Source organism: Lepidochelys kempii, chromosome 17 (genome assembly GCF_965140265.1).
Source record: "Lepidochelys kempii isolate rLepKem1 chromosome 17, rLepKem1.hap2, whole genome shotgun sequence".
NCBI classification, from domain to species: Eukaryota; Metazoa; Chordata; order Testudines; family Cheloniidae; genus Lepidochelys; species Lepidochelys kempii.
The window spans coordinates 7,979,972-7,996,124 of NC_133272.1; the positions used below are offsets into that span (position 1 = coordinate 7,979,972).

General features: G+C 38.2%; 1 long non-coding RNA gene across 2 annotated transcripts in view; it reads right to left on the bottom strand.

Moving 5' to 3' along the window:
• Window positions 1-16,153, bottom strand: part of LOC140899708 (uncharacterized) — a 22,765-nt gene continuing 6,612 nt past the window's right edge. For both annotated transcript variants that reach the window (XR_012155428.1, XR_012155427.1), the window contains exons 2-3: window positions 1,890-1,999; window positions 1-410 (exon numbers count right to left, since the gene is read on the bottom strand). This is a non-coding gene — a long non-coding RNA (uncharacterized lncRNA). The remainder of the gene's footprint in view (window positions 411-1,889; window positions 2,000-16,153) is intronic.

Consider the following 16,153-nt stretch of genomic DNA (forward strand, 5'->3'; position numbering starts at 1 on the left):
TTAAAGTAGTAAACCTGTGTAATTTAAAGGTTCTCATTCTCTTGGACTCTTAGTTTGATCTGTTATTTTGAGTATTGGTCCCACTCCCAAGGGTTCAGATTTGGAAAATGCCTATCTGGAACTGGTCAAAACATTTGTTGTAAAAAATGTATCTGACAATTGAGAAAGATTAGTGTGTAACAGCTTAATCCTCTGAGAGGCTGAGCACTCCCAACTCACACTGAAGCAAGTAAAAGTTAAGTGCACTCAGCACCCCATATGACTGTGTCTTAAATTGCTATTTCTAATTACTTACAAAACTTGAATGATTCAGGTTGCTTTAGTCACAGAAGGGGCCCCAGGGACCTTAGAGATAGTAGACAGAAAAGTTGTTGAATTGCTTAACAGACCAGGTTTATTTCCAAATTTACCTAAATTAAAAAAAAAAAGACAGATTACAACAGGCAGTTGGTAAATCTTTTCTAATGTACTGAGCCCTTTGGTCATGCTAAAACCTGCATTGTGTCTGCCCTGCCCATTTTATCCATTCAACCACTTAACACTATTTCAATGCTGCTGGAAGGGCGACTGCCACACATATTTAGACCCTGTAGCAACTCTAGAAAATAATGGAATGAGGATTTCATAGTAAAATGCAGGCTGGAAAAGTGTTAACTGACAAACAGTAATAATGTCAGCCTTGGTCAAGCTTCAGACTTAGCCTGGAAGCAAGATTTTAATTATTATTATTATTATTATAACAACACTTAACATTTACCTAAGGCTTTTTTATCGATGGATCTCCTAGCACTTTTAATACCCCATTTTACAGATGGGGAAAAATAAGGCATACAGAGGTCAAGTGAATCACCCAAAATACGGTTATTTAACTTTAAATACATTTATAAAATAAAACCCTGTGTTAAATATCTTCTTCTAAGTGTCTGCTCCTGTTTCCACTGTAGTCAGTGGCAAACTTCCTTTACCATCAGTGGGAGCAGAAGCTAGCAGAATACTGTGTAATGTTAAATACAATTTGGGAGAATTGTAGTAATTGATTTAGAAGGAATATTCTATTGAACTGGAAGACACGCTATCAATTCGGGGGGGAGGGATAGCTCAGTGGTTTGAGCATTGGCCTGCTAAACCCAGAGTTGCGAGTTCAATCCCTGAGGGGGCCATTTAGGGATCTGGGGCAAAAATTGGGGATTGGTCCTGCTTTGAGCAGGGGTTGGACTAGATGACCTCCTGAGGTCCCTTCCAACCTTGATATTCTATGATTCTATGAATTGTTACTAGCCACTATGATCCCAATCCTGCACCCATGAGAATGATGAGTTTTGCCACTGATTGAGCTGGGAGCAGGACTGGGCCCTACATTTCAATCTGTTTTAGACTGGAGAGGTGAGGAAGAGGTGACAATTATGAACCTGTTAAAGATTCAAAATCTGGAAAGTCATAACACGTTTTATAATAGAGCCACAAAGTATCAGATAAGCCTCTGTAATATTATCAGGCACAGGCATGAGGCACAAAGTTCCGGTACAAACTTCTCTGTAAATCACCAAGTGTTCTGATTAGAGGTTTTTGTTTGTGACCATTTTTTAAACATGATTTCCCCTTAACCATAACTAGGGAATGACTTAAGAGTTTGTATCCATTTTTCTTTTTGATTCTCTGTTTATCACACTGAGAATTTATCATCTTCATGATAGAATAGTTCATGATAGAATAGAATAGATAGATAGAACTCTTCATGATAGAATAGTTCTGATTAGTCTTATAAATATATGCACTGTACTTACTATGCACATGGAAAAAGCAATCAATGCATTTTTTTTACTTAAAAATGTGTAGTCTTAAAAGTGCAAGTAAAAACATTTTGAAAAGTAAACTGAAAGTTTTATTACCTGCAATGATCCAAGTTTAGGGTTCCAAGTCTCTCCCACAGCAGCTGACGACAGCCACCTCAGTGGCAAGGGAGCACAAGAGGTCTGAAGTGTTCTTGATGCCCTCAATTCTGGCAGAGAACACAGAATTCAGGTCCGGGAAGGTAAGTAAAAAAGGAAAGGGTTTTATATCATTTTGCTTTAAAAGAGTTTTGTCATTTTTAATAACCGTTTATTTAGAAAGTTTTAATAGGTTTACAAAAATTTGTTGTGTAAATCTCAGAAATAAAACTTACACTGAGCTTATCTTTTTGTTTAGAGAAATGTTATGCAGTAATACAATCATCAGATCACTCTGTTTAACAGGGTATTTGTCATTTTAAGCCTATCCATGTGTGTTTATTGCTTTTAAGTTCTTAAAGAGATTTTTGTTTATTTAAAAGCATTCTGGTTGTCTTTAAAAGTAGAACTAGTCTGTTTATGTCAACATTGTTTTGCTGTGTTGTGATGCAAACAGCAGTACTAATAAGAAAGTGAAACTGACCAGCAGTAGTACAGTAATATTTAGCCCACGCAGGGCTCTTTTCATATAAACATCTCATTGTACGGTAGCATCACTAGCCACTGTGGCATAGGAAAAAGCAGAGTGCTGAAATGGTGAAATAGAAATTAGATTTTAAAAATACATTTTAAACCATCACTCCTGAAGATTTGACTAGTAACACAGGGAGGGATTTGGAACTTTTAATATGATTTTTATCTTGAAATCATCCCATTAAAAACATGGCTAGTGTGAAAATGGAGCGAAACATGAAACTGGAGCACAGAGAAGTATCTGGCCCAAACTTTTTAAAAATTGTTCCTTCCCAACGTACATCTCAAATTTTGGAAACATACCTCCTCACACCACTTTAAAACTCTCCTATGGGGATGATAGCCTCCTTTATAAATCACTAGGAGATCTATGGATGAACTATCATTATTATTATTGCTGCTGTACATGCTTTTCCCACTACCTTAAAAATAATAAAACCCCTCTAACCGTATCAATACTTACAACAAAGCTAGCTTGGGTCTCTAGAACACAAGTCATTTGAAAAGCAAGGTTTAATCTTAGATTCATTAAAAATATAGTATCCTTCATTCTACAATCCAATTAAACAGTAGGTGGAAATTTGGGCTTTGAAAAAGGAGAAATTTTAGCTGAAAAGCGCCACCTTGTGTCAGAAATAGAAAATTCCAGTTTCTAACAATTGAGCTGTTAGCACATCCGGGGTTACCTAGCTTACTGGTAAAGGTAGCAACCTAGCATTCTGGTTAGACTCACAGTTATTGCCAGATGGCCAGCGTTCCATGGTAACCAAAACACTGTTTTTTCCCATTTGGCTAAGAAAATGAAACGTTTTCCTTCTGATGTAGGCTATATCACTGCAATTCATAGCTTTGCCATCTTCAGACTAGAGATTACTACACTGCACTTTGGTTAGGGTTCCTCCTCAAATCCATCCAGAAACTAAAGCTAGTGTAGAATGTGGCAGCCCACTTGTTAATCCTACTGTGAGCATATTGCACTAACGTTTCATAATCTGCACTGGCTCTGTGTGGATTACTGGGGAGAGTTTAAGGGCTTGGTATCGACCTAAAAAACCGTAAATGACCTGCCTTTCTGAGAGATGCCTCTTTTCCCCATGTGACACTGTCACAGCGGAGATTCCTACAGCACTCATAACATACCCTTAAATTATAAAAGAGAGGGGGCTGCTGGCAGGGCATTCTACAGAGAGCCCTTTTCTTGTGGAATGCACTCATCCTGCCCTTGGTCCAAAATGGCCCAACTCAACTGACCTTTAGGGCATGCTGTAAGGCTCATCCGTTTAAAAGACCTTTTGGGGAAAGAAGTTTTATTTGAGGGAGGATGTGATATTTATTTTATTTTATCTAGGCTACATGGTGTATTTAGCTATTGCTATACTTTGAGAACCAGCAGCAACCCTACATTTTGCTTACTCTGTTTTTAAGTTAATTGTCGGGGGAAAGAATGTGCGAGAGTGCACTCCTTATATTTTCACAAATCTAAACAAACACTCTACACTTTTCATTACTCAAAAGCTCACTTTTACACTTGTAAATACACTTGTCTCAGTTTGGGGGCCAAGTTTTAGTCAACAGCATCCATTTAATCCTGCAATACCTGCTGGCCCAATAAACTGTTGATCAACACTAGTCATCTTGTTTAATCTCCTAATTCTAGAAGGTCCTTGGATACTATGGTGATGAGCACAGTATAAGAACATAAACAGAACAGAATAGAATCTAGCATGTATCAGGCAAGTGAAAGACTTCCTCTCAGTCTACTCAGGCAGCTAAATTATCTTGTTTAGGGCAGTGAAATTCACCCAGGTGTGGCAAAGTTCCTATTTACCAGTTACACCCATTCAAATGCTTAACATGGGGCTTATCCTTATGTGGTACATTGAGCCTCATACAAGCCGTATGCACTGAGGGGAAATTATATCCCTAGATAAAGTTTATTCAGGTCAAACAGTAAGCAAATCCTGCACCTCTATTAACTGGATCAGAGCAATTACCAATCTAGAAATGGATCAAACTGCAATGAATAAACAGTCTCATTTTTAACTCTCTTTATCACTAATCAATATTCAAACTTAGTGAGTTTCAAACAGGAAGGTGCCGTTACAATACTAATTTGAGACCTTTACCAACCAATGCAACCGCACAGGATTTATGAGTGAAAGAAATAAGAGTGAAAGGATTTCATGATCACGAATATTGTATTCATGTCAGCATTATGGACACAATATTGGTGTTTAGTTTACTGTTTATATACTACAGCGTCAGCCCAAAAGGTAAGCGGACTGTTTTTAACTGTTTGCAGAATTCTAACAGAACAAAACCAAAAAGTATACCAGGGACACAGACATGTCATTTATAAATTATGTTTGTTAGTTAATGTTTAGGTACTGCTCTGAAAATGTCACTTATTAAAAGCTTTTTAAAAAGGAATGAGAAAAAAAATCTGTAGAATTTGGATTGCCATACCACCTCCCATACTCAAGGCATCTCAAAAACTTTCTAAAGCCTATTCACAAGTAAGCTGGCCACATATAGGCAATATACAACAGCAGTTCTACGCTCAGCAGTATCATTATTTTGACCATTACATCCTCCACCCCCCCACCTTTTTTTTTTATATATAAAGATAACTAGTGCATGCTATCTCCTTATGCTTTCAAATAGTGCTGTAAGAGCTTTCAACTTCCCTCACTGAGTCACTAACAATAGGCAGAAGGGATATTTCTTGTTTAACATACCATTTCAAGGCTGACCCCTCCACCTAACAAGTATTTCAAAGTTGCCAGCCACCGTATTACCTCTGTGCCAATGAATTGATAACTATTTGTGTGAAAAAAATTCTTCCTGTACACTTGCTTACAGCCTCAGACTTATGCAAAAAAACAAGAAAGAATACCTCTACCCAATTTAAGCTACAGAGGGAATTTGGCTGGGCAGAACTGAAATATAAATGTGGCAACACACCCCTACTCTTTTAGAAAGGGGTCACTAATGATCTTTTATATTACTATTGATTTGCACTTCTAGCACAGTTCAGTTCCCTTGGATTAACAGTGACGGTAACTAAACTACAATACAAGCAATCTTAAAACCAAGCATAGCAAATAACTCTGCTGACAGTATCAGTGTTCTCTCTTGGTTTTTAATTTTATTCACTCACAGTGGTGGGTGTATGTTGGTTTCACACTTTTATGATCTTTAACATTGTAAAATTTTTTTTGAATGGTGCGTATGTTAGAGCTCAAGCCAAACTCTTGGCTCTGAACACATACACATAGGAAGTTTGGGGAAAGTTCAGCGCTGGATGTAAATTTTAACTCACTTTCACTTCTACAATATGCTGATCCAAGACCCCAGATCCACACTCTTCTCCCCCACCCCCAAAATTCACTGTAAGTTTAAGTCATAATCTAGACTTTATTAATCAGAACAACTCTAGTTGCTATTAAAGTAGCCGTGAAAAATGAAGAGGGGAGTTGCGTTTAAAAATTTTTAAAATCCACAAAGAGAGGTAAGAAGAAAATTGTGCACATGATTAGTCTAGTAATCTGTCATGTCCATTCCACTCAGACCTCAGAGATTATGACTGTCGTGTGGAAAATTCTTCAGAAGTACTATCTGAAAGCACAAGAAGCATGAACATCTTACTGCAAGGTAGGGAAGCAAAGGAAGTGGGGAGGGAACTCCAGTTAGTCAGAAGAGCAAGGTAAGAGCAAAGGGGGATTCATTTATTAGAAATATAGGTACATAGTTTGTTATGATTGGAAGAATCACATGGTAAGTTGCCTGCCTGGTGCGAAGACTGCAGATCTCAAGAGACATCTAGACAGACTTATCTGCAGTGCTGGAGACCAGCCAGTGGTCATGGTACATGTAGGTACCACTGGCATAGGGAAAGGTAGGAGAGAGGTCCTGGAGTCCAAATTTAGACTGCTAGGTAAGAGAGTGAAGTCTAGGACCTCCACAGTAGCATTTTCTGAAATTTCACAGTAGCATTTTCACAAACAAGGCCAGAAAGACAGGCAGAACTGCAGCGTCTCAATGCGTAGATAAGACGATGGTATAGAGAGGAAGGTTTCAGGTTTATTAGGAACTAGGGAACCTCTTGGAAAAGGAGGAGCTTATTCAGGAAGGATGGGCTCCATCTAAACCACAATGAACCCAATCACTGACATGTAAAATTAAAAAAGGTTGTAGAGGATTTTTTTTAAACAAAGGGGTAGGGAAAAAGACAACTGCTGTGGAGGAGTACATGGTTCAGGCAGAGACATCCCTTAGCGATTAATTTAAAGGAAAGCATGCAAGCCAGCACTATGGGCTACACTTGTCAAAAGGATAGGAAAGAAGTTGGTAAAGTACAGGTAAGAGCTTGTGAGGAACAGTCAAATGTAACAGTTCCATTTAAATGTAACACATGAAGGCAAGCAGCAGAATATTGACAAAATTTGCAAGTGCCTATATACAAATGCTAGAAGTCTGAATACTAAGTTGGGTCCCTGGTTTTAATGGGGGTATTGATATAATAGCCATCCCAGATACTTGTTGGAATGAGGTTAACTGATGGGACACAGTATTATCAGGGTGCAAAATATATAGTCATAGAGTAGGTCAAGCTGGAGGGGGAGTGGCACTATATGTGAAAGAAAGCATTGAGTCAAAGAACTTTAATGGACAGAAATGCCATGCTTGAACAATAAGAGTATAGCAGTAGAAATATACTACTGACCACCTGAGCAAGATGGCGATGGTGACTGTGAAATGCTCAAGGACGTTAGAGAGGCTACAAAGGTGGGAAATGCAATATGTAGGATTTCAACTATCCTCATATTGACTGGGTGTACGTCTTCTCAGTATGGGATGCAGAGGTGAGAAACCTGGGGAACTGTCCCAGACCGAGGTGTTAAGAGAGGCTTTTGGAACAAACTGATAAATTAAATAGTAATAAGTCACCAGAACCACATGGTATTCACCCAAGAGTTTGAAGAAATTCAAATATGAAATTGCGGAACTACTAACGGTATGTAAACTATTGCTTAAATCAGCCTCTGTACCAGATGACTGGTGGAGAGCTAATGTGACACCAATTTTTAAGAAAGATTCCAGAGCTGATCCTGGCAATTACAGGCGTGATTTCAGTACCATGCAAATTGGTTGAAACTATAGTGAAGAACAGAATTACCAGACACACAGAAGAACAAGGTATGTTGGGGAATAGTCAACACATCTTTTGTAAAGGGAAATCATGCCTTCACAATCTATTACAATTCTTTGAGGACGTCAACAAACATGCAGACAAGGGAGATCTAGTGGATATAGTGTACTTGCCCTTCCAGAAAGCCTTTGACAAGGTCTCTCACCAAAGGCTTTTAAGCAAAGCAGGCAACCATGTGATAAAAGAGAAGGTCCTCACATGGATCAATAATTTGTTAAAAGATAGGAAACAAAGGGTACGAATAAACAGTTTTCACAGGAGAAAGAAATAAACGGCAGAGTCCCTCAAGGAATGTACTGGGATCTAGAAAAAGGAATAAATAGTGAGTTGGCAAAGTTTGCAGATGATACAAAATTACTCAAGATAGTTAAGTCCAAACTTGACTATGAAGAGTTACAAAAAGGATCTCACAAAACTGGGTGACTGGGGAACACAATGGCATATGAAATTCAATGCTGATAAGTGCAAAGTAACGTACTTTGGAAAACATAACCCCAACTACGCATACAAAATGATGGGGTCTAAATAAGCGGTTACCACTTAAGAGAGATCTTGGAGTCATTGTAAATAGTTGTCTGAAAACATCCACTCAACGTGCAGCAGCAGTCAAAAAAGCTAACAATGTTATGAACCATTAGGAAAGGGATAGATAAGACAGAAAATGTCATGCCACTAGATAAATCCATGGTACACCCATACCTTGAATACTGCATGCAGTCACGGGCAGCACAGTTATCACAAAAATATAACTAGAATGTTAGACAAAATGGGCAATTACATTAAAAAAGCATTTTTGTGGTATTTTAAAAGAATAGAAGTTAGCTCGTGAAAAGAACCCTGGGGAATTACTTACACACACGAACCAAAAATCTGGTCATTTTTTCCTCACTGTAATATTAACAGTTATGTGTCTCTTGTGCGGTACCATAATGTTCATGACTAATCTCGATGGCCTGAATCTTGTACAAAAGAAATGATTTACAATTTAGGACAAGGACTTCCTAGTAGTTATATTTTTGCTTTCCTGTCTCCAGAGTCTGAAAAGGCAGTGGCAAAAGGGGAGCTAAACAGAAACCATACAGTCGCCACTTTGCAATGCTCTGGTCTGCACAGCCCCATACAAGTAAATCTCTTCTACTCAGAGAAGATGTACAGTGTTTTCACAAACAAGCCAATCATTACATACACCCTCCAAAGCCTGAAAGACATCACTGATCCAGATGAGAGTGCTTCTACTGCCCACAGCTGTCTCTTACTAGCAGATCATAAACAAAGTTTTCAGACTGAATTTAACCTTACAGGCAAAGGTAAAAAACAAATCTTTGTTCATTATAGCATATTCCCGTTACGTATGTAAAAAATGCAGTCTTAGGCTTTGTCCACAAACAGCTGATTTGTTGCCAGCAACAAAAGTGTTTATGAAAGCAAAATATCTATATTTATATATTTGTTAAAAAAATACTGCAGTATTATGGAAGTAATGATCCAAACACTGAATAACAGTATTGTTAGACATAGTTTTGTGGACAATTACCGTAGGGAGTTTTATTTTCCAATACATATAGCTATATAAATAGCTAAGATATGGAAATGGGAAACCACTTAATTATGCAATACTGAACAATTCAGGAAAGAAATATTCCTCCTGGATTTCAGCAGCAGAAGACCTGATTACCATATATAACTGTGATTACTTTTCATCATACAATAATCCAGCTCTTTTAGGAAAATGAAAAGAAAATCAAACATAGAATATTCGGCACAGAAGAGTGAACTGCAGGCTGTTTGTTTTTCCCCTTTGTTCCACGGATCTCCAGTAGATTTTAAGAAATCTCATTCTGTATCAAACCACATATGCAAAATTAGTTGGTTTTCTTTGTAAAGGTTCCAGCTACAAAGGTTCTTTGTAAAGGTTCCATTTGGGAATTCTGTTGCAATGCAGTAGTCCACAGACAGTTAAACAGGACGGTGCAGATGGGACAGCATCATGTTTTAACTGTGACCCCAAATTGCACTACAGCCCTGCAAAAGCCCAAGTTTGTTGCAGAATTCAGCAATACGTCTAAAACACAGTAAACACTCAACTGCACTGCAAAAATTTGTGTTCTAATCATGTCAGCACTCTACCGTGCTGTAACATGATCCCTCAAGATGGCTGGAATTACAGTGTCAACAGGATCAAAGTGTCAACCATATTGAGATTGATGACACTCCTTACATTATGCCCACAAAAAGAAAAGGAGTACTTGTGGCACCTTAGAGACTAACCAATTTATTTGAGCATGAGCTTTCGAGTACTCCTTTTCTTTTTGCGAATACAGACTAACACGGCTGTTACTCTGAAACCTGTCATTATGCCCACAGTTTAGCTAAAAGCTAAGGCTTTGCTTTACAGTGATGACCCAACTTTGCATAACAATTTAAACTGTTGTGGATCAAAAGACTTCCAAAGTTTTGGCCAATCAATAAGCATGGGGCCCAAACATATTAGAATATCCATGCTCTACCTTATGTCCCTCCCTTTAACACTGTTATAAGCCCAATTCAGAAACTAATTCAGTTTTACGGAGCAACTTTCATACATTGTGTATCCCAAAAGTGTTTTACAAAGCAACGAGTAAGATATGGTTATTGCAGGGACTGTACAGTAACAGTTTACAAACAGTCTTGGACTTCAGAATAGAAATTCTCAAATGAAGGAACATTGGCAAAGACATCTCACTCACTATATTATCATGTCTAACATGATAACATTACAAGTTACTAGTACTCTGTTGCAAATTGCCTAATATTCTACCAGTTATTGGCCACTAAGCCCCTGCTTAGTTTACTCTAGTCTTGAGTTGCTTTTGTTCCCTAATTGGTTTAAATAAATAAAAAAAGTCTTCACTGGTTTTAAACATCTCATTCTTTTCACAGTGTTTCTGGTGGGGATATCAGATTGCATTATTAACGCAAAGCTGTCTGAGCCGGAAATTTTTGCAGAGCAACTGCACGCCACAGCTGTACACCAACAAAACAGCAACTCAGGTAGCAGTAAAAAGTTTTCTCTGTATAGTCAGCACTGAGATACTCAGCAACCAAGAGTAGCAGGATATGTAAGGATGGGAGAAGGAAGATAGTTTTTAGATTCCACACACACAAATCTTACAAGTTTTCACAAAGACTAACTGTGGTATCTGAAAAATATTGGGCCAGGTGGTTTTCTGAAATTCACACAACCCCTCTTTGTTCTGCAAACTTGCATATTTGTATTGGTGAGCAAAATTTGGGCACTCTCTCTCTCATGGGAAATTATGTTCTTGCTCCTATCTCTCAACCAAGCATAAACCAGGCAGAGTTCTAAAAGGTTTCATAGAGGCTTTCTGGATTGATATATTCACATAGTCTTGTGGACATCCTTAAGTGTTAATGAAACGTTCTCAGGTTTGGCTGTACTGCGTTACCATCCTAAAGATGAAGAAATCCTCAAACTACCAATGGGGAACATGCTGTCTTCTGTACTGTATTTCATCTACTTCACAGAGAATGATTTTTCTCCCTTTCTAATCACAGGTATAAGTGAAGACATGCTGCTCAGACTAAGACACAGACAAAGCATCTATGCCAAAGCAGTAATCGTATGTGTCCTGCTACCCTGTGCACTAGCCTTCATTGTGTTTGTTATATTTGAAGTTCCCTTCCCAGTAAGTTTGCTGAGCACAATAGCTCTTTATGACAATTTGCAACTGATATTTTATCAATAGCTAAATATGATTTAAGTTCATTTCATTATTATAATAAAACAAGCAGGGTTCTGAGTTTAAGAAGCCCCAAGGACAGACACAAAGGTAAATTCCGTGAGATCATGCCTTTAAAAGATTTGCTAATCTTTGTGATGAACTGGGGTAACCACTTCTCCAGTGAGAGGTCTTATCACCTAATTCAAACTCTGCCAAAACGAGCAATTCCTCACCCTTCGTATGACTGCCTACAATGACATATTTTGCCTATTGCTACTAGGGTATACAATCCCAGTGCACACCTGCAACCTTGGGATTTTGTATCAGATGGAATCATCGATACCCTGTCTTTCAAGGCTTTATTGTGGATTCTGGGAAACTTAGGTTTGACTCTTGGTCCCAATCACTTGCTCTCCAAGCCAGCACACACACGAACAGTACTAAGGGAGGTGGGGGAGGGGGGTTGCATTTAGATCAAAATGAGGAGGAAACAGTCTTGCAGCCTTCTAAAGTGACATCAATCAAAAGCAACCCTCTTGACTTCAGGATAGGAGTAGTCAAGCATTTTCTAAAGGTACAAGAGGGGAGAACAGAAAAGACTTTCAAGAAAAGGTAGGTTACCGTGGACTCTGAAGTTTTGTAGGCCCTAGATTTCATAATTCAAAGATGCCCCCAAGAGGGCATATGCCATGCTGGAGACGTCTGGGGTAGAACACACTGGAAGCTGAGATGGTCAATGTGATTTTTTTTTTTAATTTCTTTTTTTTAAAAAGACATTGCTACTTCCTCTCACACTCTGAAATGCATACTTCAGTCAAAATTCAGGTTAGTCTCCCTAGAAATGAAAAACCATCATTTTACTAGCTTAAAATTCTTGGTATTTTGGGCTGGTAGCGTCTTTCCAACCTTCTAATGGCTTCTCCTTCTTTTCCGAGTGCCCATGCCCTAGCTGGAGCCAGCTATGCAACTGTATTCAGAAATGTAAAAGACAAGGAGAAGAACGCATGGAAAACCCAAATTCTGTATCAGCCGAAGGATCTGCCATGGTAGGTCACAAAACCACACAAGTTTTTAAATGTAGTTCAGTAACAATATTTCATTTAACAATACAGATCTCCCTCAATAAAAGTGAATGGCACCATAGTTCTGAAAGTGTGTTATGAGGGTGTCTTTTCAAGATTAAATGATTTAATCTTTTTTTTTTTCCTGCCTTGTTAAATGAACAACAAAAGGAGGTGGGTATCCAATTTTTAGAAAAAAGGGCCTGGAGGATTCAGGACAGCAGTGTTCTAATGCCACCTCAGGAACCTACTCGCTGTGTGACCTGGGCCAAGTTACTTAACCTCAACGAGTGGCCATTTATTTCTCTATGACATAGTTGTAATACTCACCTCCCAATGATACTGTGAGATTTAGTGTTTGTAAAGTGATTTGAGATCTTTGGAGGAAAAAGCCTATACTGTCAAAGAAACTATTTAGAAGAAAGGACAAATAACAGCACTGCATTAAATAGGGAATAGTTTAGGAAGTACAATGTGAAACTCCATTTCACAGATCTTTGAAATGTATATTAAGCAGCAATTAAAAGCTGACAGATTCAAAGCAAAGATCATCAGCAAGGACTGGGCACAGTTTAGTTTTCAATTGAACATTAGCATAAAAATTTCACATAATTGAATGGTTCTGTGCATAGACCAGTCAGATATCTTGTGTATCAATGACCACTGTCGGAAGACAGGATACTGGACTAGATGGACCTTTGCTCTGACCCAGTATAGCCGTTTTTATGTTCTAATGGAACAGAATGCTATGGGTTTTATCCTGAATACAGAGGGAGCCATTCATACCAGACTTGGATATAGTGAAGTAAAATGAATGGCCCAAATCGTTTCAAAGCATAACAGTATGCCAACTGCAATTCCAATTAAACTGAGTCTCTACAGTATTTAGAGTAGGGAGAATACCACAAAATAAAACTGTCACCAAATATTTGTTCAATAATGTTTAATTTGCTTCATGCTCCTGGTATGTTTGTTTTCTGCAAATTATCCTAGAAAATTAATTTATTAGCAGGATTGTTTGCACATACAAATTTTGAGCATTTGCTGTAAATTTTTGCAGAAAGCAAATTTCAGATTTATAACTGAGCATTCACATTAGAAATCTGATTTTAAGATTTACTCTCAACCAGTCACAGAACAGAAATAATACCATGTGATGTGTGTCCAATCAGAAAACCTAAAATATTAAATATTTGCAATGAACTAATTGGGAACAAGCTACAGGCTAAAAATTTATTGTAGAAATTTGGCAAATAATTCCAAACAAATGAAAAATGCCATCTGTGAAAATTTCTGAACAGAAAGTGGCAAAATATGAATACTTTATTCATTACAAATCATTCACTTGGCTCTACTTGGAGTGAAGTTGCTTGGCGAAAAGCATGATTGCACTAAGAGCGTTGGGAATTGGATTGAGACCCTTTAGACTCATTTCACACAGGCTACTGAACAGCCATCAGGCAGTAACTTTTGGCCACAATCACCATCGTATACATTCGAACAGAGAGGCTAGAGGCAAAAGGCTGTGTCTACCATTTCCAACCCCAAGAGCCACCATCCCCCACTACAATCTACTTCAAATTGAAGCCAGAAGAGGTTACACTAAATGATTGGCCTGAAAAAACAAGACGACCATTACACAGGTCAGATTTTAGGAGCAAGGCTGCTAAATTTAGTAATACTGAAATATTCCCCTTCATTCCCCAGAGAGGAGCTTCTTATCAAGCACCTTGGACCAAAGCAGCCAAGATCATTGCCATTCATGAGACTTAGTTCTGAAAAACTGCAAGCTGCAGAAGAAAACACAATTTTCTGTTTTATCCAAGCACAGGTTTTTGCTTTATCTAGAAGTCTGCATTATTTTTCTCCTCACTTCTTATTGTTCAGAGAAGCAAGAACATCAGCATTTTACATGATACAGTCAAGCAATTACAGATTACAATGAATGGTTACATCTGAGTGACATTAGCCTGTTTTAGGGGCTCTCCTTACGGAACTAACCCCTCGGAACACATCTTGGTGTTGACTCCCTCCATGAACTACCTAGAATCACATTTTAACTTCAGCAGTAGACTATGGCCATTAGGAACAAAGGGGATAATGGAAAAACCTACTTACAGAAGCAATAAAAGTCTCACCAGACATTGCAAATTCTCCCTCTGTCTTCCTTAGGTTAATTGTAGTTGGAGTTCACACAGCAACTAACATCTGCTAAACTGAAGATTGTATCTAGACAGATTATACTTAAATGCAAGACAATGAGTATTCAGAAAAGCATCTAACACGGGAACCAACTAAAAGTATATATGCCCTGTCCATTGAGCTTGAGGGCCAAATTCTGCCCTTACATACACAAACTCTTGCTTGTTGTCAGCAATCAAAAGCTCCCTTCATCAGCATCTTCAAAGCATAAGGAATTTGGGTTCGCAATAACAAAGTTCAACTCTGCCCCATTTTAAGCATCCCATGCCACTAATTTTCTTGTGTTCCTCATTTTGTCATAAACTGGATCATACCATGGTTTAGCAGTTCAATTAATTTGGGACCTTCACACTGTAATGTTGCTTCCAAATGAGACCATAGGCCAGACAGTTATTTGTTGTAAAAGGAGCACAGGTTCTGAGGGAAGATAAATCAAAAGGTAACCCCACATTTCTACAGGCAGATTTCTGTGTGCATGTTCTTGAACTCTCATTGCATGGAACTAGACCATCAACTTCCCTTAAAAATTCCACAGATCCATGGAGTACACAAGACCTTCAGGCCAACTGAACAAAGTGACATTAAAGTTCCAGAAATGTAGTCCAGGTTATGGATTCAAGGTGCCAAATCTGTTGAAGTCAGAGACAAAACTGCTGTATTAGGTCCAATCTAGTCCATCCCTCTATCAGTACAGGATTTTTCCCTGCAGTATAGTTTCCATTGCTTTGTCCAATCTGCTTTAAATGTCTCAAGAAATGGATGTTCTCCAGCTCTAGTGTCACTGCTTTATACTGTGTGCATAGAAACAGTGAAATGAAATTGCTGAAAAATCTAGATATTGTATTATCCCATGTTCAGTACACACACGTACACACACAAAATCATGGGTGTTCATATGAACAGATACAATCAGTTATCCTCAGGGATCTGTACAGCCAGCGGACCTGAGTCTCCACTGCCTACCACCTTGTGTAGTAATTTACATCTGTGAAAAGTGAGTAAAAAATCTGTTTAAAATATTGTCAGATATGAATTACTATACAAGATGAAAGCCAATGGAAAAGTCAGGCATTAGTTCTTCTGCCCCTTAGAAGCCTATTTTGAGCTTCATTTGAAAGGAACCTAATCCCTCCAAATCTGAACTGATTTATTGAATTTTTTGCATAGCCTCAACACAAAACTAGGTGAAACTCAGTTTCAAATTAATTCTGCTATGAGGTTTTTTGAACCTAGAACTCAGAAGATGCCACACAAATTTAAACTGAAGAAAATGTTCACACAAACTGCTGAATTTTCCAAAGCTCTGCATAAAACACAAGCCTAGAAATCTGCAAGCACTATGCTTCTATTATTAAATTCAAGCATAAAGAAATTAGGTACACTGATGACCAAAAAGGACAGAAAGACACTTTGATCCAGTTTTCATCATTTGCTCTGTACAACTCTGTATCTGTAAACCTGTTCTATTCCAATTAAACCTTGCCATTTATCAAC